Source organism: Astatotilapia calliptera, chromosome 7 (genome assembly GCF_964374335.1).
Source record: "Astatotilapia calliptera chromosome 7, fAstCal68.1, whole genome shotgun sequence".
NCBI classification, from domain to species: Eukaryota; Metazoa; Chordata; class Actinopteri; order Cichliformes; family Cichlidae; genus Astatotilapia; species Astatotilapia calliptera.
Window position 1 is genome coordinate 53954464 of NC_137428.1, and position 24457 is coordinate 53978920.

At 40.0% G+C, this 24457-nt stretch overlaps 1 protein-coding gene across 17 annotated transcripts in view; it reads right to left on the reverse strand.

The window, feature by feature from the left end:
• LOC113026584 (pleckstrin homology domain-containing family A member 5) overlaps positions 1-24457 on the reverse strand; it is a 90918-nt gene that overhangs the window by 46523 nt on the left and 19938 nt on the right. The window contains exon 1 of one of the 17 annotated variants that reach the window (XM_026175528.2): positions 4205-4603. The exons of 15 other annotated variants lie outside the window; for them this stretch is intronic. The gene's annotated coding sequence lies outside the window, so the exon portion shown is untranslated. Of the gene's footprint in view, positions 1-4204; positions 4604-24457 lie in introns of those variants that run through there. One more of the 17 variants, XM_080303861.1, reaches the window with a different exon arrangement.

Sequence of the window (24457 nt, forward strand, 5' to 3'; positions counted from 1 at the left end):
TATACATGGTTATGCTCAGGATATGTCAGCCCATTTCTACTGGAAATGCCTTTTGGTTAAACTTTCAGCAAGGAATTTGCATCTGCACTGTTACATTTTTATAAAGCTTTAATGTACATAAAAACCAGCTTCTTGTTTAAGTGAAAATAAATGGAAGGTTGTCTTTTTGCGCTAGTAATGTTGTGGAGTTGTATTTTGTCTTGCATCAATTATATCGTCGGTTATATCGTTATCGCAAATTTTCAAATATATATCGTGATAAATATTTTTGGCCATATCGCCCTGCTCTATTTGTCAGTGTATCAGTATTAACAGTTGATCAGAGTAGACCCAGGTGGAGCGTAAACGAGTGATGCACAACTCGTGAGAATAAAACAAGTTTATTTTTAATTGTAGTTATTTTCTCTCATATCTAATAAATAATGATACATAAGACATGTCAGGGAAAAAGTCATCAGCCTGATTTATAAATCACCAAATACGGTATTGGTATCAGGCTAAACCCAACTTCATATCTGTAATACTAGAGGATCACACTTTTTTTTTTGGTTTGTTTTTTTTTATTTTAAATTGACAGGATATTAAAGGAAATGAATTTAAAAATGTTGCTTTGTCTCTTAAACAAATGAAACGTCAGCTCATCAACGAGACCCTCATAATGATAACTCTTTTGGCAAAGGTCAAAAATCGAATCCCATTACACGAGAAGGAAGTTGAACATCAGACAAAGCCCACAAGTGCCAATTGGGGTTTTCGTGCCATCAGGTAAGTACTCCTAGCAAGCATGAAAAGCGTTAGGGCTGGTATGGTACTCTCCAATACCACATGGATGCTGACCAGAGGTATGAATAGCCCTCCTCACAATAGCTGAGCTGAATAGGCAGAATAGGCAGTTTATGAGAGGGCGTGTGTGGGGCAGTGGGAGAAAAGACAATAAAGGACAAAATAGCAGCTCTGCAGTCCACACAAGTCACAGGACAGACAGTGTTCCAAAACGTAGTGATGTGGTGATGAAAACATGATGAAAACACACTGTGCTGAAGCACAAATACTGCAGAAAATAGAACCCATAGCTTAATCTGGAGGCCTGATTAGCTTAGACCTTCACCTTAGACCTTTAAACGTATTCACAGAAAACAGCTGCTCATTCGGGCAATAAATCTGATTTTTTGCACAAATAATTAAATTAGCAGCTCAACTGAGGCAGCTGTGACTGCGAGCAAAGTGTGTCAAGGTGACACAGCTGAACGGGCAATTCAAGCAGATTTCAGAGTCATGGAAACAAGCTGCCTTATTGTGGAAAGAAAAAACAGACACAAAGGCTGAAAGAAGTGAAACCAAGCATTTATGGGGAAAATTTAGGAAGTATGCTGGAGGTAAACACCTATGTTTGTAGACTAAGCTACACTGTGACCTTCTGCCAGAGGCCAGTCCCAGCTGTTCCTCATTAAACAAAAGGAATGGTTCCTTAAAGGTCTGCTGATGAACCAAATACTATCTTCCCACCCATATACTTGCCACACATCTAAAGTTTCTACCTTCACTTTCAGTGTTGTGAAACTTCCCTTATTAACTACTCCATGTTCAATTTCAAGCTTCATTAAAGACAACACTAGGCTTGCATACAAAACGGCTGTATCAGAAAAAAATTGTATTTATATTTGCGCATATAGAAATTATGCCTATATACCATCACTATTACCATTTGTAGAGCTACCACAGCTATTTAGGTCTGTTGCAGGACAAAGAGCATAAGTGTGGCACCCTAAAATAACACAAACTCTAATCAAGGTCAGCTCCTTAAAGAAATAGTGAGAGAGGCTGTGGTGGTGGTGGTGGTGGTGGAGTAGTCAATCAAATGCAAAATTAAGAACTGGACTATTGACTACTATTTTTTTATACGTTCAAATTTCTAAACATTAAAAGGTTAAGCTTAAAGTGAGAAGTAAGAACAGCTTTTATGTGTTCATTCCCCTTTTTTTGCTACATACTGGAGTAAAGAGCCAAATTTTAAATCATGCAGAACTGAAAAGGTTTCCTCACCACAGGCTGCCTGCACATGAGCCCGAGCCTTTCCTCTGGTGTTTTTTTTTCCCTACTTACAAAATGCATGAACACATTTTTGCTTCTGCTGCCATCACACAACTACATGTGAATCTAAAAGACAGAGTTTGAAAAGGAAATGCTTTTAAACATTTCACCCATTGTTTTCTATCCATATATCTCTGCAAAAATGTAAACAGTACACAATAACAATTGGTTTGTACACAACTGCATTTCAACGGGCTGACATCCATCTCAAGTTTTTGCCATTTTGCTGGTTTATCTCTCATGAGTCAATGATTGAAAACAAATGGGGCCCCGCCCTTGCCTGTCCTTGATGTCTTCTGCTCAGTGACTGCTGGGGCTGGATCAGCAGAGATCATCAGGGCATCTGTTTATCTCCATTATTCTGGGCCTGCCCTGTGCCTCCCATTCATAACATTTATTTGGATAGCCTATCTAAAGCTACCTACCCATCCAAAATTTTCAAATCAACTCTTTATACCTTTAAAATTCCAGTTGAAATGTCTAAAAGTCCAATTTATATTAAATCACACTGATTGGTTAAAGAGACATTAGCTTGTGAATGCTGTTAATGTTTTGCAGAGGACTCAAGTTTAAGTTGATGGAGTGCTCCAGCCCAGAGTAGATCCCATTCATAAAACAACAGTGGGTATATGGACTGAATACACTCACACGCAAAGTGAATGAATACTAACTACAGAATGGCTATTATTCTCCTTATTATTCTCGATTTGACAAGTATCTCATCCTTATTGTGATACGCCACTATGTTCCACGTCTGTATGCCAACATCCAATTAATGCTCTCCACTCTAACTTTATCCCATAATCACTTAAACCCCACTGAGTCCTGACCACACTAGTCCCCCCACAGATATACCATTTATATGTTGTTCAATTGTAGGGGACAAATACAGAGAAACTCAATCTCCAGTCTAAATGCAATCAAATCCAAAAACTACCTTTACAGATGATGCTTGAGTATGATCCGCAGCTCATACATGAATGTAGAAATAAGGAAAACAGCGAACAGCATGAATAAAAACACATCTGATAAGGATAGGAGGAAAAGGCTCAACTACTTAATTGTTTGGTTATTCCAAGAAATTCTGGCATAAACCACAAAATCCAAATTAAAAAATAAAATCCAGTCTGTCGCAACGTAGAGCTTAGCAGTTTATTAAAAGAGTGCATGGTCTTGGTCACTGCTGGAAAGACTGTAATTGTGGCTCTACTGACTGTGATGGACAGATAAAAGGTTTTAAAGATCACAGAACCACTGCGCAGATCAGTATTGTAAGGAATTTTAAAAAAAAACTAATACAACAAAACAGAGCCATGAGGGTGAGAACTGCCAGGCTTGAGGACTGCTTGCAGTTAAGTGATGGAAAAATCTGAAAAAGTGAGATGGAAATGCTTCTTCAATAGCTGCAAAGAGTGGTTTAAAACTTGCACCATGAAACCATGATAATACACTCGGAAAAGCATGAAACTCGATTTGCATCAACAGCATTCAAAAACTAAAACGCAGAATGAGAAAGTCTCAGATTTTATTTAAGTATTTCCCCTGATGTGGCTTACTTAAACTGCTGTCTCCATCAAAACTCCTGTTATCACATTTGACCACCAGTAAAACATTTTAAAAAAGAATAACATATTTGAATTCAACTGCTTTGATCCAAAGTAGAGTAGGAAGGAAGCGTTTCTCACACCAAGCTTGAACCATTGCACTTAACCATAAGGATGATCTATTACATGTATTTAACAAAAACACGAGAAATAGATCAAAGATACCACATAAGGGGTCATAAGCACCACAGCATGTGTGCCATTACACAAACAAGAACCCCAACTAAGATAAAATGCGGTATTATGGAGAACGGTAGTGTCCAGCATAAAGCCATGTAAAGAACAAAACGCTGACTGGGAGCCTGCTCGGAGCTGATTAGAGCTGCAATACAGTACAAGGCAATCACGGGGGCTGCATCTCAATAGCCTTTTGCTAGCATCAGCCATCAGCGTCAATACATTTCACATCCCGAATATCCCAAATCACTACCGCCTTACTTCACAGTAAATCCCGTTCAGTGCAAGTGGCACGCAGTACAGCCTGAGGTCTGCTTGTCTTTTTTACTTACAAAGAAACGCTTCCATGAATGTCCAGGCGGCTTCAAATCGCAGTGAAGTCAAGCAGGCGAGAAAACGAGCAGGTAAAACAAAAAAGAAAAACAACATCAACAAACACCGTCTTATCCAGATGTGAACGTTGCAAAAAACGACGTGAACAGTTTGTCAGTGAAGAACAAGCGTGCGTCGTAGGGTGCGCTTTCCCCGTCCGCGGCTGCTCTGCTCTCACACACGGCTCAGTGTGGACTGCTGACTGCCGCGTGCGCCCTGTAGTAGGGACACAGTGAAACACGAGAGGCGATGATGTCACGGTCCGGGTTTAAAGAAAGGAAGGTAGCCGGTGGCGTTCTCGCTTTTTTTTTAATATATAGAAAAGCACAGCGGTACAAACCCGCCAATACCACGCTGGCACAGCCTGACTCACGCAGGCTGAAAGACTTGAAGGGCTCCCGTGTGGTGAAGGCGAAATTAAAAAAACAAACGGAAGACTGGTGGACTTTTCTCCACAGTAGCCACGCAAGATTTATTCTTGAAACGCAGTTTGCAAATTTCCCCAACTCCTCCGCTCATATGGGATGGGATGGGGTGGGGGGTAATATAACTGCATGGAAAAATACGGGGAGCCCAGTAACAGCTGGACACATTTATAACTGAACCACATCTGAGATGGAAACATACACCATCCCTCCGATGTTTATTTAGGAATGCATCCAGGCAGGTCAATAATGTGAATATCAATGAGTCTAAGCGCTGTAGCTCCTGGGTGAGCCGAGCTGTGTTATTTCTGGCATTTACTGCCTTAAATATGAGTGTGGGTAGGTGCGCCTCCTTCAGCTCATTCTTCAACAAGTCCTGACAAAGGGCCGTGTTGAAAGTGAACTCAGCCTCATCCTGAAAATATTCTTTGGATCATAGCGATAAAAGTTGCTGTGAACATGTGGAAAACATTGAAGCCATTGTGTAAGCACGCTTAAAACATTTAACTAGTTTTTCTTAGCTCTGGTTTTTGATTCCTTTGCATCCCAGTTACTGGAACTGTACTATCTCTGGTTGAGGCTTGTTAGTTTCAATAGGACAGAGCAAGAGAAAGAAGTGAATATCAAGTAGATTCAGCAGGGAGCCCGCAGCTATTGAGGACATGAAAGCACGGACAATGACCCCAGCCTCTACCAAGAAGCCAAACAGCTCTTCCACTCATCAACCTGCTGGGTGCAGTGAATGGTGCAGGAAGACACCCAGGGACAGTCAATGCACTCTTAGCGGCTGCTTTTCTCTCCCTTTTGCCTCTGTTTAATAATACTTCAACACTCCTTAAGGAGTATACTGTATCTCTCAAAGAGACAGATAAAAAAATGCCTTCAAATACTGAATGTATTTTTTATAGGCAGAAAATGCAGTAAAGCGGAATTACACATTATAACGCCATCTGTAATACGTGAACTACCTTGACCAGCTACATAAATAATGCATCGAGCTTCCATTACAAAGAGAGCAGTAAAGGGGGTGTATTCACTCCTTCAGCCATCCTTGGTCCTCCAGGGAGAGCCTCCATGTTGGCGCTCAGAGCTAGGGGATATGGCCACCACCTGGGGCACAGAACAGACACCATACCCCAAGAGAAAGCAGAGGGAGATGGGAATAATGAGTATTTGGCACATATATGATAAGATATTTAGTGACCCAATCCCAGGAAGATGAATCCATGGCGAATGAAGATCTTGTGCTCCAACGCCCACAAAAAAAAAAGTGTCAGAGGGGAAAGTCAAAGCAAGCTGTTCAGCCATCTGTGTATGTGCTGTGTGGCGAACATGGTGGTTTTATCCAGGATGACTACATCAGTGTTTGCTTTCAGTGCCCAAATCAAACAGCAAACAGCAGTCTATTAATCTACACAAAAGTCTGTCCACTGCCAAGGTCTTCACTTTGTTACATAAAAGTGTGACAGGGTGGTTACAGACGACAGCGCATCCACACATTTGATTCTCACAAGAACCAAGCTCTGTTTAACAAGTTTTATCAAAGTACTCCCTTGGAAAAAAAAATGTTTCTATCTGCTCACTCGTTGTAAAGCTTGATTTATAGTCTTGTGTTGAATCCTATGCTGTAGTGGGAGAGAGAAACTGAGATAATCATGTTGCACTGTGAGCCAAAACACTGAACAAAAGTTACTCTTACTGTAGGAAACAGAGAAGACTTCAGAATCGATTTAGTCTATAGTCTATCTAGAGCTATGAAAACAAATAAAAACAGCTTATGTGCTTGGAATAATACTAGCTATTGCATTAGCTGTGCACCAGTCTGCGTTGCTGAGATGTGTACTGTGAGCTCTATGAATCATGCTTAATTCCATTTAAGGGCATCTATGAGAATAAAAAGAAAATGTAGCCCTTGCAACCACCAGGTCTGTCTCAGTTACCCCAAGGCACAGATCTGCAGGATGTTTTCAAAATCATACATGTCACAACTTCAGTAGCTCAGATTTGTGTGCCTGGCGGCTTAAAAAAAATGAAACCAGTCCCGATCAACCCAGCCACTGATCTTTTGTTACAATTGCAACTGCATGCTATTTGTTGTCATTTTTTTCATTTTTTATAAATTAGGAAGCGTGAAGTTAAACCTCACAGCAGAAAACCCCCAGAGAGGTTTCAGTGGGAGTGAGAGTCCTAAAAACTGTTCCAAGAATTAGTTTAAGTGGTGGTATAGCCAAACCAAGGTTATACAGTCTGTTTCATCCCAAACCAAAACTCAGCTACACTTAATTTTATGGCAGTGCACCATTAAGCTTTATGAGCGAAAGGCTAACACAGTGGGGCAAGCTCAGATCTGTTGATGTTATCACAGCAGAATTATTTAACTTCACCCCTCCTGTCTGGCTGTCCAAGCTGAAAGCCTTTAAAGAAACAATGCACCTTCTGTGGAAGCAGATACAGAGGCTGTGAACAATAGCAACATCTGTGCAACATAATGCAACTTGAACAACAAACCTGTAATACACCAACTTTAAAAAGGATCCTTTGGAATTGCACCTTATCAGGCAGGTGATGAGTTATGTGTTAATGGTTTTCTGTTTTTGACTTATAATGAAGAGAGAACCCCTCTGGACCTTTATTATTTAAAAAGGTTAAAGGTTTCATAGTGTGCATGACATGCTATGTTAAGAGTATAGTAAGTCTTTTTTGAGGTTGCTTAACTTGGATTGGATAATAGAAAAATTCCATTGTATTTATGTAGTGCCAAATCATAACAACAGTTGCCTTGTGGAAGTTTATATTGTAAGGTGAAGACGCTACAGAGAAAAAGCCCCAAAAACAACCCACCACTTTGAGCAACAATTTGGCAACAACAGGGAGTAAAAACCCTTCTTAACAGGAAGAAACATCCAGCAGAACCAGGCTTGGTCAGGTGTCACAGCTTGATTGCATTGTCACGTCATATGAGAGTTTACGGTCCAACAATTTTAAATCCACTTCAAAGAAGTCTCAGTAATCCTGGCTAACAGCAGCTAACAGACGCTAACAGCAGCAAAAAACGTAACTTCTAAAAAACAGAAAAGTCTCATTGACGTGTATCTCACTCCTTTCATAAAGGTTTAGAGTCTCCTCCAGAGTAATAGATGTTAACATTTGGCATATTGACAGCTGAGGTAAACAGTGGACTGACTGCCCACACTCACCACAGATGAACAGTGGCCAGAGTTGTTTGTCCTACAGCGGCCATTCTAGCTAGGATTATGCACTTGAATTGGAAGGGTTAAGAAAACAGAATTCATTTGACAGAAATCTGCAATGTACTGACATCTAGTGGTGAGATTTTACACAGTGTAACTTTAAAGTAAATTTTGGGTACCATTAGGAGCTGACTGTGCTTTATTCTGTTCTAAAAGCATAATAATAATACTTAGTCTAATAACATGTGGTTAATGTGCATTACAGGACCTTTGGAGCCACATAGTAACCTAACAAAGAAGCTAAAAAGTAAAAAGAAATTTAAAAAACTTCTATACATTGGACTGATTATTAGTGGGCAACAGAGTGCTTCTCTTCAGGTGTAGCTGGAACTAGAAGTTTCATCTCGTTCTCGGCTGACAGATCTCAGGGAGAAGCTTTCAGACTCATTAACTGCCCACTCAGAGTCAGTGAGAGACAGGAAGGGAGAGGAAATCGCTAAGTGTTCACACTGTTTATCCACTCTCAAAGGAGCCTCTGCTACCTGCCCACTCGCTCTCGTCTTTGGCTCTTTCCTCTTCCACCTACACTCCCAAGCTCTCTCCTTTGTCGCCAAGGTGCAGATTATTACCTGCCAGTGTTCTGAAATGCTGCACGTACAATGGCTGCAACTAGCAGTAGCCTGAGGTTCTACTGTGAAGAAGCCACACAGAATCAAAGCGGCACGTTTTCCAGCACTCTGCGGGGGCCTCTGTTCCTACTGTGTGACAGCGAATAAAATACTGCATGCATAAACAGTTCAATTCCCAGCTTGTCCCCAGGGAGCCGGTGAGAAGACGGGCTGATATGGCCACCCTCTTGGTGTGCCAGTGTGTGAGAATGGGGGTGTCTCCCGCTCCAGTAATTAGCTGAGTGTGTCAGATGGAGCTGAAAAACATTTCACTCCTGTGTGCCTGAGTGAGCGCATCCAGACACACAAGACCAAGATAAAGTTACTCTAATAACATCAGTGAATTAAAAATTTTTTTATTCAATAAAGGAATCGGTGAACACTGAACTTGAATGATTAGCACTGATTAAACCAAGGGATCCGAGTCAAAGGACATGAATTTGGGAAGTGTAATCTGGAATGAAAAACTATGCATCTTTCAGTGCATTCAAAGGACTTCTTACTAATTTGCGATAAGGCATGGTATGCTGCCCGAGGAGATACAAGCCACCACTGATGCTATCCAATACAATACAAGAAGAGCAGCAAAAGAGAGAGAGACTACCAGAGCTGTTTCTATCTTTGTGTAGGAGACATGGTTGACAGGAACTGAGAAATCCCTCAACAACATAGGGTCTTATCATCTGCCTGGGTTACAACAACGAAAGCATTTACATCTGATGCAAACAAGAAAGCATTTCTGAGGAACCAAACTGACTGCAGTCATTGTGTTTTCACTGAATGAAAACAGTCAACTTGTACGATGTTTTTACATAATTTGTTTTTGGTGTATTGAACTTGTGTAAAGATCTTGCACTTAGCATTTTGAACCACAATGGTTTTCTTTGTTAGCGGATACAATGAAATAAAGATTAGTTTAAATCAACACACACACACACACACACACACACAAAAACAACAAAAACAACATGGCTAATTTTACAGAGGCAAACAAGTAACTCAGTCAATAACAAGTCAAACTCACAGTCTGGCAGGAAGTCTGGGAGAAGTGAATGGCAGTGTAGAATCCTACTGACTGTAAAAGCTGGCTAGAAATCCCTGTCCCAATGACATGTTCAATCTGCAGCACATATTGTAATCGGAGGAACGGGTTATGTTAATGTTCATGTTCATAGACCAAGATGCTAAAGTCACAAACACCAAGGGATGGAATGAAATTTATGTCAGCAGGGCAGTGAACCTGCAGTATTTCTTAACCACAATGTGGGCATTGTGAGTGACATCACAGGTAAGCATGTGAACAGAGGGGGTCGGACTGACTCACTTCACTGCTCAGGCTTATTGTAAGCATTAGCAGTACTGACAGTCACACATTCCAAAGTTTACTAGTCAAAATACCAACAGTGATGCACTCTTGCAAAGAGGCCTCACCCAGCCCTTGTTGCAATCGCGTCTACATGCTGACCAGGCTCGACTTTCTTTTTTTCTTTTTTTCCCCCATTAAATGTAGAGTACCAGCAAAAAGTGCAGGTGCTGCCAATGCCTATCGTTAAAGAAATATGTACTGATGCTTTACATCCATCATCAAACAACTGTCAGCATCAGCCTGTCAACTTTTGTTTACACCAGCGAGGCAACCAAACACAGAAGTAATTATTTGGACATGAATAATTTATAGTTCAACGCTCAAAGTAAACTTTAAAACCTTTAGGTAAGCAGAGCATCAATCCACTGGGCTTCAGTTGTGCAGAATGATGAGCCAAGTGTATTATACTGTATGTACCCCTAGAAAATAAGTTGCTTAGATTTAGCAATATACAGTCAATATTTTTTCCAGAAAAAATATACTTGCTGGTTCTGCATAATTAATACAAAGAGGACGTTTGTGCCTTTATTAAAAAGTAATACATAGCACTACCTCTTATTTGGCACTTAGATCTTTAAATCCTACTTTATATTACTTTGCCTGAGATCACACAGAAATGTCCCAGTTTCGTGTAATTTGAAGGTAATCTGAAAGACTTGTAAAAATGTTTAAGAAGAAGAAAGTGAAGAAATGGTGCGAACTATTTGACGTAAAAGATGAAAGTTTGCATCCTGGAATTTTATCCATCCAACTGAAGCACACTCAGGTAGACTGAATCGCCTCAGCAGAGGCTTGTTAACGTAATAAAATATGGCTGTACAACCAAGTCTACACACTATATTGCCTACAGGCTGCAATTGTGATAGTGGTTTAAATAACATCAGTTTAAGAGTCACAAATCAAACCACAGTGGTTGAAAACACAACGGTTGTGTTTCCCCATTCACAGTTCTTAAATGGTTTAATAATGGAGTTTCAGAGCATAACAAAAATAGAGGATTTCGATTACATAAATTACATAAATATCAAGTAATCAGCTGAAAAAGTTGTCAAATTGCCTACCAGACACTAGAGCACAAAAGCCTATACATAATAAGAAATAGTGGGCACACTTTCTGTGAGCAAATGCTGGTATTACAGTATAATATTAAGCATCAGAAGTCAGGTCTTATTCTTGCTGAGTTTCCTAAATCGACACACAAGTTGCACACAGTTCATCACTGCGAGCCTAATGAACACATTAACTCTTGTCTTTGAGCATAATAAGCCTGTCAGGAGAAGATAATGCAAGCTGAGAAACTGATTTGTTAAAGCCAGTAATGACAACCTCTTCCACATGCACAAGGAGCCCCTGTAACCAACCACAAAACTGATGATTATACAACAATGGAGAGCCACAGTGCAGCATGAAAAATACTGTGGCTCACTCTATCAGCTTATTTCCTTCCTGAGATTATTATTTTAGTTACAGATTGATCACAGAGAACGGATGCCGGATCAGCTTTGCCACACGAATGCCCACCAAACACTACAGCAAGTGAGCCGAGTCAAATTTTACGCTGTGAATGCAATCAGCTCTGCTGCATCAAGCTTGAGGCAATATATGTCTGCATGTAGTACGTTGTCAGTTTTATTTAAGATTTATATGTGTATAAAAACATGAATGTGATCTCCTTTTCAAACATCCATTGCTTTATTTTCTCTGATTTCTACACAACGTTCATTTATTGCAGCCTGAGGGACAATCTACTGACTCCAAAGGCCAATCTTTCTCTCATAAGTGCTTCTCCATTGTTCACAACAAAAGATCTGAATGAAACACCACAGTTCAGGGACTACAACACCAGCTGAAATACTCCCCAATAAAACTTGTATGACACTCAACTGAAGACTAAGCTAACTGTCTGAAGCTATATAAACAGGAACAAAAGACTGAAATGGTAAAATGTGTCTTTTGACTTGTTTAGAGAAAACCTTAGAATAGCTTCTGATAGACTTCGTGTTATCTGCATGGGTCGCTCAGGCTCTTTGAGATGTTATTCTGCTTTGGTTTCACTGAATACAACCTATCCCACTACGTCTTTAATTCTGCCTTATCTATAAATAAAAGAGAGCTACAACTACTAGATAATTAAAGACTATAGATATTTAATTCATTAGGCATTTCAAAGCCCAAATATTACATCATTTCAGCATCCCTAATATGATAATTTGCTGACTACTTTGCCTTTTGAGTTAGTAATAGATTATCTTCACATTTGAAACTGGAGAACTAATAACTAATTTAAAGACTTCAAGGCCAAAAAGACTCAAAAGACTCAGTAGAAATGCCAGTGACAGTAAAGCTTACCATAGCCAAAACCCTCGAATAAAGCATTGGCATATCATTTTTAATTCATGTGTTGTCTCCTTCTTTGTCTGAATCAACAAGCCTGTGCTGTGACAGACAGAAAGAGAGGGAAATGTCTAAAACAAGGTTTCGATCCACTACGTCGCCCTCAGCAGTGCTGAGCATGCTCAGTAAGGCTGCCAGGGGGGCAGGCTCCTGCTTTGGCCTACTTCTGATAAAACCAATAATGTCATGGAAAGTTTCTTTGCACTGTGTGTGTGTGTGCGTGTGTCTGACAGACAATGAGTGACAGAGAGGAGAGTGTGTGGCCTCAATAAATGGGTAAAAATCCAATTTAATCAGCCAAAGCAACAAGCAAAAAAAATACCACCCCTGACGGGGATTATTGGTCTGTCCATCATCCAGAATTTTAACAGGCAAAGACTGCAGTTAAAGGACAAAGCACAACTTAAATTGCAGCTGAAGGAAAACAACTTTCATTCTAGAGCAACAGAAAGATTTAAAGAACGGCAGCCTTTAGCCGACAATGTAATGAAACGCCATACAGGATCTGTTCAGCTCTACTTCCTCTGGTCCCCAAGCAAGGATAGCAGCTAGCGTGAGCAGAGACATGGCGCGGCAGTGCCGCTCTCACTTTGGTGCAGCTGATTATAGAAAAGCTGACCAATGCAAGTGGGTCAGCCGCAAGAGTGACATACCAAGATACCCAAGAGACAGCAAGAAAGCAAGAGAGATGGCAGAAGTTCATGTGAGGTTAAAACTTCAGAAGCTTTCCATGTTGAAAATTAGAAGGAGGCAGACTTCAGGAGTAAACAGTGTTTGTTTACACCTCAAAGAGTCAGTAATCATGGACAATATTTACTAAAATATGAGTGGCACCTTAAAATTACATGTATATTTGTTTATTAGAATCACGTTTTCTAAGCTCTTTTTTGCTTTTTCTTCTTTTATTTTCTTTTTTTTAAACAAGGTGAGCTCTGTGGCAACAAAAATAAGAACACTCATCGTATGCTGTGGATTGTCAAATATTATCAGCTTCAGGCTGAAGCAACGCAAACAGCAGATGACTAAACAAACATTGTGGAAAGCACATACTCGGTCTCTTGCCTGCAGTTTCAGTGCCTAAAAAAAACCCCCAGCATATAAAGTTACTGAATCTGCTGTACAGACTAATTTTTGAAGGCCTATTTGTTTCCTCTGTTGTGCATTTACTGAATTATGTATAACATGTATTAGATAAAGCAAGTAGACTGCAAACTTAATATAAGACAGGAGCTGTGAACAGACATAAACCCCAATAGATATACAGACTTCAGTGCAGCACCAAACAATTCAGTCATGGACACTCGATCCAAGGAGAAATGGATTGGTCACAGCTTCGAAACTTCAACCTGACTGCTGTCTCTTCAGCAGGCCTAATCTGAGCCAGCAGATAAACAGAGTACACAGAGAGGCAGCGGTGATCTTGAAAAACAAGCTGACCCAGAACATCACCGCTCCACAGTCAGAGGTCATCATATGTACTTAATTTTTAAGTCAACACATCCCGCTGTGTTATTAATATGCGTAGAGGCATTTTGACGCAGTTTCCATAATGGTATCTGAGATATTCAGTATATCTGTGGAAGCACCAAAATAGACCAGAAACACAAAAAAAGCTCAGGTAATATTTATTTTAATGTAACATGAAAATGTTAAAATAAATCCGAAATAATCTTATTTTAAGTTTTTGTTTTCAGTGCATTAGCTTGTTTGTTTTTATAGTGTAAAAATGGTCAGCTTCAGTCTAGTTTTCATTAGCTTCACTGTTAGTTTCAGTCTTTTTAAAGATCACAATAAAGAGGGTGTTTATCAAGGGCAGGACTTATGAAGTTCAGATTAGATATTACAACACAAGCATATGAGATTTTGAAGGCAGCTGACTCACAGTGATGTAGACATACCACATCTGAGTAAACAGGCTAGTTGTGTTGACATATTTGACCACACTGACAAAGTCTAAAACTAAGGACATTACTCTATTGTTTTCATTTATTTTAGTTGGTTTTGTAAGAACAGAAAGCTTTCATTTATTTTATTTTTTTCAGTTAAGGACATTGCTCAACAACTACAATGTTAACTACATTAACAAAAAGTCAGTCAAGCTCCAGGAAAGACCCTACAATAATACAAATTTAAACAATCAAATGACCCCTGATGAGCAAGCACTTGGCAATAGTGGGAAGGAAAAACTCCCTTTAAACAGGAAGAAACCTCCAGTAGTACTGGGTTCAGGAAGTGGCAGACATCTGCCACAACCGGTTGGGGTTGAGGGGAGGTTTATATACTGTAGAATAGAGTGAGAGATTAACAATATCTAATGACTGGATGCATAGTGGTGTAGAAACACACAGTAAGTGAAAAAGGTGAAGGTGAGGAAGAAACACTCAAGGGATCATGGGAAACCCAAGCAGCCTAGGCCTATTGCAGTGTAACTAAGAGAGGATGCAGGATCACCAGATCCAGCACTCACTATATGCTTTGTCAAAAAGGAAAGTTTTAAGCCTAATCTTAAAAGTACAGCTGGTGTCTGTCTCCTAAATCCAAACTGGTTCCACAGAAGAGGGACCTGGAAGCTGAAGTCACTGCCTCCCATTCTACTTTTAAATGCCCTAGGAACCACAAGTAAGGCAGCAGTCTGAGAGTGAAGTCCTCTATTGCAGTGGTATGGTATTATGAGGTCTTAAAGATAAGATGGAGCCTGATTATTCAAGACCTTGTATGTAAGGAGAAGGATTTTAAATTACATCCTTGATTTAACGGGGAGAGAAACCAATATGGGAGAGATATGGGTTCTCTTTTTTTAGTCCCCGTCAGTATTCTTGCAGCAGCATTTTGGATGAACTGAAAGTGACAACAAGTGCACTTGAAAGGCACCAAGACAACCCCCAAAAGGGAATGTTTTTACAGGTGGTGGTCACAGACCATTGCTCTTTCCTTATCCCACCTGACTGATTTTTCTCTAGTTTTGCTTTTTTGCTAGTGCCACTACAGTACCACCACCAGCACATTCAGGTTGCTCAGGTAGTCCAGCTTCCTCAAGGATGACATATCCTTGCATACTGCCACAACTAATTTTGCTGTCTTGTTCAGCAGACTCTGAAGAGAATGGAGGAGATACCATGAGATGGCTCATTAGACAGGAAGAGTGGGACAGGACAGTAGAAGGTCATCAGCCCAGCAGCAGGACCAGTATCTGCTCTTTTGTACCAGGAGAAACAGGAAGAGCAGGAGGAGCAATGCCAGAGCCATGCAGAATCACAAGCAGGCTACTCACAGCCATGTTTCTGACCAAAATGTGAGACACAGACTTTATGAAAATGGCTGGCGTCTTTTAGTGGAAACTGTGTTCACAGCCCAGCAGAGAACACTGGCATTTAACAGACTACACCAGAACCATTTCTGAAAGGAGCAGATACCAGTCCTGCTGCTGGTCTGACGCCCTTTGACTGCCCTGTCCAGCACTCCCTCTGCAATGTTGTGCCAAAGCAGGTAAAACGCATTCAGAATTGTTCCTGCTTCCTCACTGGACAGATTGAACTTTGTGTTACACTATGATCAAAAAGTGGCAGTGTAATATGTTCTTCACACTTAGCTTTAGTTTTAAGATTAGTTCAGGTCAGCACAATAACCTTAAATTAATAACTCCAAGTAACACTAAGTGTAATTTATGTATATATGACTTTTTTTGGTGGAATGCATAAATAAATTCCCAAAGATGGTCAATTTCAGCAACCAGTAATGCTGTTGCAGTAGCTCAGTATGTTACATAATTTAAGGGTTATCATGTAAAAAGGGTAAATAATCATCATAAGAAAAAAATGGCCATTATGAGAAAATCAACAAGCCAAATTCCTCACTTCCATAACCAGCCGAATCACATCAGCTGTGCTAACACAATCAGTTAGAGACTTAATATGATAAGCTTGCATTAGGTAACATGACATGCCTTTAGAGCAAGAGCGATTGTTAAAAGGCTTTTATATGCTTACAGAAATTAACAGGTATTTATAGCCTTATGATCAACTTACACTGCATTAGATGAAAACAAATGTTCCCTTTTTAAAACGTTTTCAAGGTAAACCCAAGCTTTAGAATACGGCTTGTAAGATCTATAGGTCTTATGATTTAGTCATGAAAGCTGCATCTTCGCAGTTTTCTCGTGCAACCTATTTATAAGGATTAGATATAAATTATAAATATTAAAGTAAACAGAAAGCATAAAACTTTACTTCTTTTACTTCATGAATGAATCATGAGGTTTATGAGAGTACAGCACAGACATGCACGGTTGGCAGGAAGGGGAAAAATCTTTCCATTTATTTTCCATGCAGGAAATAAGCATTGCAACAACAACAAGAAAAAGGTGAAATAAAAATGCGGGGTCATAAGAGCAAGCCAAACAAACGGCATACTCGCTGAGGCTTCTTACGTCCTGATTTGACCCTCTATTATAGCATCCTGTTAATCCATATTTGAAATGGGGCCAATCAATGCCACTCTAAAACAAGGGCTGGGAGTGTGCAGAGGAAGGCACAGCTGACAAATTGAGGACAGCTCTCTGTGCTGAGCAGTCAACTGAGTTAGTGACTCAGTCTAATGGCACTTCATGCATCTTTCGCCCTGTCACCTTCCCTCATAGTCGTCATTCATATCAACACAGTATGTCTCCACAGCGTGAAAGACATTTGTAAAGCTTTAAGTCTGGAGGATATCATCAATATGGCTGTCTTAAGTATTTTCCATATTTTTCAGCTCTTTTATAAACAAGCCCTTAAAGCCAAGGAGCCAAATCTCAGTCTGTTTTACAAGGTGTGTCTCCTCTTAGGTCCCCTGGTGCTATTTCTGTAGGTGCAGCTGCATTTCTCAAATGCGCCTCTGAGAAAAAGGACAACAAGCTATTCTTGTTGACTTTCAAATCTTGTTTCTTTGCAGCTTTGCACGCCTACAAGCAAGCGGTCAGATCCAGCGTATTTATGATAACTGTGAAAGGACAATATTGTTTCATTATCAACACGCTCCGCGAGAGCCTGTTTTAAATTTAACGGGCCGCACCTCCTTCCTGGTTGTAGCCCTCCCACCGACAGCTGCATATGTCAGGTGTAGAGTTGTAAGGGGTCACAAGGCAATTCATCAACGTCCCGACAGCCACATAGATTACGGGAAGGGAGGGAACGACTCGGAGAGGCGGGAGCGGATGGGGAGTGAAATGGAGTAAATCGAGTGAATGGTTCAGTGTAGCTGGCTGAACTAGAAAAACATTGTAAGAAAAAAAGTGCATATGTCACCCAATTCCCTGTTCAGGAGGTGAAACTACAAAGACCTACAAAAAAGGATTGAGGACAAAGTGTTTTTGGCGGCTCCTCTAAAAACTGAGTTAGCAGCTGTGTGAGAGGCAGACAGCAGTTAAAACAGCAGGGAGGAATGTTCCAAGTTAGACACCACACTCAACTGTAAGCACCTCAAGGTAAAACACACAGTCATCCTCCTACTCTCAGCAGAGCAGAGCTTTTTAGTTTTTAAGTGAAACATCTTCCTAAGTGCCACTTACATGGATTGGTGATGCAAGAAGCGCACAAAAAGACAACCAAGGTGGGAGAGAAAACAAAAGCAAAGAACAACAACAACAAAAAAAATCTGTTGCAAACCAACAGTAGGAAGTGCTGTGAGTCATCCTACACACACACACACACACACACACACACACACACACACACTCACAACACAAGCATGCACACACACACACACACACACACACACACACACACACACACACACACACACACACACACACACAACACAAGCATGCACAAAAAACTTAATTAATCTGCACACACATTCTAACAGAGGCATGTTTTTATATATATAATGAAGAAAAGTTTAAGGCAATAATAACAACTACATTGAAGCAGTGACCACAGGGCTGCTAGATGTTAAGATCCAACACTGCCTCCCAATGGCAAAAACAAAATGTTACACATCATTTCCAAAAAAAACAAAAAACAAAAAACAAACAAAAACAAAACCAGACCCGGGCAATTTGAATCAAGTCAGAATAAATACATCAAAAAGCTGAAGCAACCTGCTTCAAGAACCTTTAAGGCATAAATTATTAATGCCTACCAAAGCTGTGCAATTACATCACCAAATAAAAGTAAGCTACCTGCAGGGCACCAATATTCACAAGGGGTCTTCTCAGCAGGTAGCTCCACATGTTTGATTTAGCTTTTTTCTTTTTCTTTTTCTTCCCCCTGGCGTAACCACCAAAGTCTGTGTCTCCTCCAGAGATCGAACAGGGGATCTTACACTCGTCAGGTGAATGATGAGACATAAACTACAATACAGGCCTCTGATGTTATGAACCTGTTCTCTACATTTGTGCTAGATCTCCATCCCTCTCCTCCCTTCAGGTTGTATAGGAGGGGTGTACATTGTACCAGAGGAGGTGGGGGCTCTGTGATTGATTCACTCAAAGAGACTGCAGCTTCTGGATTGCACCACTGGATGACAGCAGATCTTTTGTTTTTAAACCCCAGCTCACATCCACCTCACTTTGCAAGCAGTGCACTAAAAATATAAGCAAACCTACAAGCACGTAGCAGGAGTGAGAAGCCCTTTGTTGAATAGCTTCTTTCCCTTTTTTGGAGCTTAGGTTAGCAACTTGTCATTTGTTTAGAGCACTGCTCAGCTCTGAAGCTAACAAAGAGGCACTCTAAACATCGATTCGCACTGTTCAATAAGCCTTTCTTTGGAGTGGAAATGTGGGGGATTCACACAGCATGTTATGTCTAGGTTTCCCCTAGAGCATTTAAAGAATTAAAAAAAACCACTGAGATAAAACACCTAATTTTAAACACAACTGGAACTAAAGTCTATTTTAATTCAAACTGACAATCTGACTAAGATCTCTCACTTTCTCTGCAGTTGCAGTTCCGGCCTTATTTCAGCTACTATGATGCCCTCTGCTGGATAAAATATCCAATTACACCATTAGTGAGCACAATTATAACATGCAGGCTGACATCTGGTCCTAATCTCAATGCTAATTTGTCACTTTCAGCAGCACAGCGCGCTACCCCTGCAGCTGGAATGGGATACACAATAAAATCAGTCTCTGAAGAAGAGCAAAGGGATGCATGCGGGCGTAAACAATAAACGGCACATGGTAGGAGGCCAGGATGATCCCAGTAAATCTATTCAAATTCATCAAAGAGATCACAATGAAGGCGATTTATGAGCACAGCTGCTTGACTGTTAAGACTCATCCGTGTTTGGAGGAGAAGCCTTACAAATAGATGGAGACAAATCCGAAGCACAAACGAGCCTTTTTTCCCTCTCCTTTTTGTAAACCACATCTTCCCTGCAGTAAAACCCAACACTGCTGTATTTCAGTGTACTTTTAGTAACAAGATTCAATGCTATCACAAATCCAGAAAAATGCTGAGTTCATCCAGTATTTCATGGTTATCTTTGGCAAAGACAAAAAATATATATGACAGCAGGACAAAGCATACTGACCTAATGAGAAACGACATTATACTGTGCAGAAATGCAACGCTAATGTCACAAAACGTACTATAAAAAATGCTACTGTTTATTCAAACAAAAGCAAAGTGTATATAGACAAAATCCACCAGGGATTCTGAGTTTTACTTTCAAAAGTTTTATTTTGCTTTTTTAAAAAAAAAAAAATAAATCAAACTTTATGGATTTTCTATTCCCACAGAGGCACAGATATTATTTAGATCAAAGAATAGACAAATGTTTAAACTCAATCAGACAATGTCAGAAACTAAACCTTGATCAAAGGAACAGCCCCCATTTAATTTTTTAAAATAACTTCAGTCAAATAATGAAACCTCAAAATAATTTAGATCAAAGAGCCTTTCATCTCTTTACCCCCCACACACGTGTAGATGTGCAGCTCGTTCTGCTAATGGCTGTGCTGGAGGAAAATAAAACAAGCACATGTTACTGAGACAATCAGGAGTGCACGCTCTTGAAGCCCCTGAGTAGTCAAAAAACTGCTTTCATGAGCTCCGCCCTATTAGGATCATCAATTAATTCTCTTATTTATCTCCATTCCATTCCAGAAAAAACCAGCAGGTTTTTTCCGAGCTGCTTGTAGGGGATCCCTGGGTGCCAGCAGGCCAGTTTTAACATTACACCCTCTCCACTGAGTCATAAGTCATCTATCAGTCATCTGTTAACAACCGAAAGTAAAGCTGGAGGCATTATCTTTTCCACATGCCTAAATCACTTCAAATTGCTCAATACAGAGGGAATCAGCTGTGCTGCTCCAGGGTCCAGCAGGGGGTCACTGAACTCCACCTGTCATCATGACAAATGATGCAAGCTTCTATTTTTTGACTGCTTGCCTCTCTGGCATTATGTCTGACCAGAGGTGAAGATCAGTACAAATGCTTTGTTTTAAATCAACCACACTGAACTGCTGCCCTCTCTCTCTCATCCACAATAAAACAGTAAGTCGCATACAAACTACAGACCGGTTAAACCACCATAGAAAGTGTCAGACCTTATTCTGACCACACCTCAGCAGCAGGAATAAAACATGTTGGCCTCAGGTGGGGCTTAACATGTGGCATCAGAAACAGAGACAGTGAACATGTGACCAGGCTGAAAGCATGTAAAGACCACATGGCTTGAAGCTCCTAGGGTTTCTCCTTTTCTAAATCCCTGACAATCTACCAGGTCTTGCACCATTTCGTTCCTTTACAATAAAATATTTCCAGCAGAGATAATACGTTGGATATTTCTCATTGAGGCAATCATACATTCACAAATAGGTAGTTAAATCCATTTGGGAATAGTGGTGATTTTCCAATATATTTGCTGAGCCTCGTTGCCAATTACCGGCATGATAGCAATACAATGGCATTAATCAATGTCAGTTGCAGATGCTATCTGTTGTGTCACATCGATTTTCTGCTCGTTTAGTGTTCGGTGACAGTGTAATAAAGAACTGAATGACTTCTACACAACTATTTTTAATATAGAAAATTTAATATAGAAAAAAGCAACAAAAAAAGAAAGAAGAAAAAAAACATATCAATATCAGCAATCAGGGTATCAGGCAAATTGTTGTTTTAAACACTACAAGACTATTTTTAAACCGCATTTTCATATTTTCTTAGTAGGGACTACATATAACAAATGGTGAAATCTGTTGATGTTCTGAAAGGGAAAAAATGTCAGCTGATATATTAGATTTTTAAAAACGATCAAATATCAGTATCCATCTTAAAAATTTTATGTCAGGGTTAAAAAGCAAACAAACAAACAAAAAAAACCCCACACACATCAAAAGTATACTTAAACCTGTCATATTACTGACTTAAAGTCATATCAACATAGTTGATAGGACTACTAATAGGAATGAAAACACCACACACCTAGATCTAGACAACCACGAATAAAAAATGCATCTAACAGTGAGACATGGTAACATCTGTCTGAGAAGTGTCCATTAGTTTACAGTGCGTAAGCCTCACCGTGACGAGACTGTGACAGAGAGCTGATAAGTTCTCCAGACAGAACCTAAAATTGTTCCCGATAGACCATGATTCATTTCCCCAGGAGAGTTATAAACAAGCCTAACTATAAACCAAGGTGGTAATCAAGATCTGATTCAAGGGAAGAGGAATTCACATATGCTCACAGACATCAGAAAACCATTACACAGCCAAGTACCAAATCTACAGTCTAAGGCACCTTGAAACACTTTCTATGTAAAACAAAACAGAACATGTCCTACACACAAGCCTTCATCGACTCAGCTGCAGTGAAACGTTATGCAGTACCTGTTAGGTTCTGTTAAAAGAACAATGGAAACTAGAGAAATCTGGACTAATGGGTCTACCATGAGCACGACATGACTAATCAGTCGATCAGCAAAGCACTCACAGTACTAAAATGTTTGAATTAGCACATCCATGTGATTTCATATCTCCCACACAGTTACCTCCCATATCACAAGAGTAAATTGCACTTTTGATATAGGTGAGAACTATTAAAGAATATATGAAAATCATCGAATTATTGTTTCTGCTGACTGGTCTTTTTAGCTGCTACTATTCATGGTTTTTCTATCCATTAACAATCCATCAAAGAGCATAAACACGAACGATTGTGTAAAGTAAAATATCCCTTTTGGGTGCTATTCTTTTTTTTCATGTCAAGTTAACTAAGGTTCACATGTACAGGCTCTTTCATTGATGCCAATTCCCAAAAGCTAAATGCACCAAGGTTTCTTCTGTCAGTTTTTAAAATTGTCTGCTGTGTTGCAATGATGCGTGGGAGTATAAGAGAGAAAAGCTGGCCTAATTCACACATACCTCTCTTATCCTTCCTTGCAGAAGGCTCTATCGATATCTCATTAGCTGAATGCTTCTGCTAGCATCGCCGACAGCATAGCCAACAAGGTTATGGATCATTATTGGTCCCTGGCTTTTACATAAAGATCAGTTGATGCTTCAAAAACAAAGACAGAGCGTGCAGTCCTGTGCTTTTAGGGTGATGGAAGCTTGAACCAATATGTGTGGACAGCACTAAAGTGCCTACAGCCAGGTTTGACATAAACAGGGACCACAAGAATCACGCTGAACCAAGAGACACAAATATCAGTTTCTGGGTCTCATCTAACCCAGAAACCCCAAATAAGGGCCCTTTCCCCTCAAATAAAAAAATGCTGAGAAAGTCAAATAGTGTCGATAGCGTTATTATCTAAAACAGCGGTCTCCAACCTTTTTTGCGCCACGGACTGGTTTGTGCCCGACAATATTTTCACGGACCGGCCTTTAAGGTGTCGCGGATAAATACAACAAAATAAAACTAGTACCGGTACCGAAAAAAAGAAGATTAATTCATAACACACGTGAAAAGACCCAGGAAAACCGAGTTAACGATAAAAACGATAACAAAATAACGCTGAAAACCGATAAAAACCCTGAAAACCATACATTTCACACCTGAGCCTCAACTCTCGCGGCCCGGTACCAAACGACTCACAGACCGGTACCGGTCCGAGGCCCGGGGGTTGGGGACCTCTGATCTAAAAGTCTAAAACATCAGCACAAAAACTGTGCGCTGAGCTTCATGCCATGGGTTTCCGCAGCCAAGCAGGTGTAATGTGTAGAGATGGCACGATACCACTTTTTTATGTCCGATACCGATACCGATATCATAAATTTGGATATCTGCCGATACCGATATGAATCCGATATAGTGTTTTTTAATCAACAAAACTGTTTTTTAAAATATCTTGCTGCATTTTGCAAGTCTGCAAGTTCATACTCAAGTTTAAAACAACAACTACACTAAAGCTATTCTGTTATACCTGTATACAAAAAAAATATTTCATAGTTCAGCAATACTGATCAATCTAATAAACTTAGACCTACACCATCCTCCCTATTCTGGTATTTTAAAGAGTACTTAGCGTAAATATTAAGCAACCTAACTAATAGGGTTCCAACTCCCAGCAACAACAAAAATAAATAAATAAAAAATAGGGAACCACCCCTCACGCTCCACCTCATGATGCTTAATCGACGTAATCAACCTTAATTTGATGCAGTGTGAAAAAAAATGCACAGAAATCAATTTTTTTTCAAGAAATATTAAATAGATTCAACATCTTTCTTCAACAAAATTGCAGACTGCACAGATGGTACCTTCCCAAAGGAAAAAGTACTATAGCTTACTAGGGTATATATATTAGACTTAATAGTCACTATATACAGTAATGGACTTCTATTCATTTTACATCAAATTAAAACTTTGGGTGTCAGATAATTATTTATTAAAAGCTAGACATTTTAAATGAGAATAAGAAAGAAAAGTATGTCTTTGTGCCCCTTTTCCCAGTTAATGCCCTATCGGCCCCCCTGGCTAAACTTTGCTAGATCCGCCCCTGCACAGTTACCAGCCGTCAGCTACGTAGAAAAAGATCCTGGTGTAGAAATTAATATTAAATAAATTCTAACAACAGCTTATCAAGCTTAAACGTGCTGCTGTTGTTCAGCCGCTGGTTTGCTCTTTCTGGCGCAAAGTGGACCAAAAACAAACGAGAGACGTACTCCCGACAGAAAAGCCGATCAGCTGATTTAAGCAGTTTCACGATTGAAGTAGCAGCCGGAGAGCGAGAGGCAGTCGC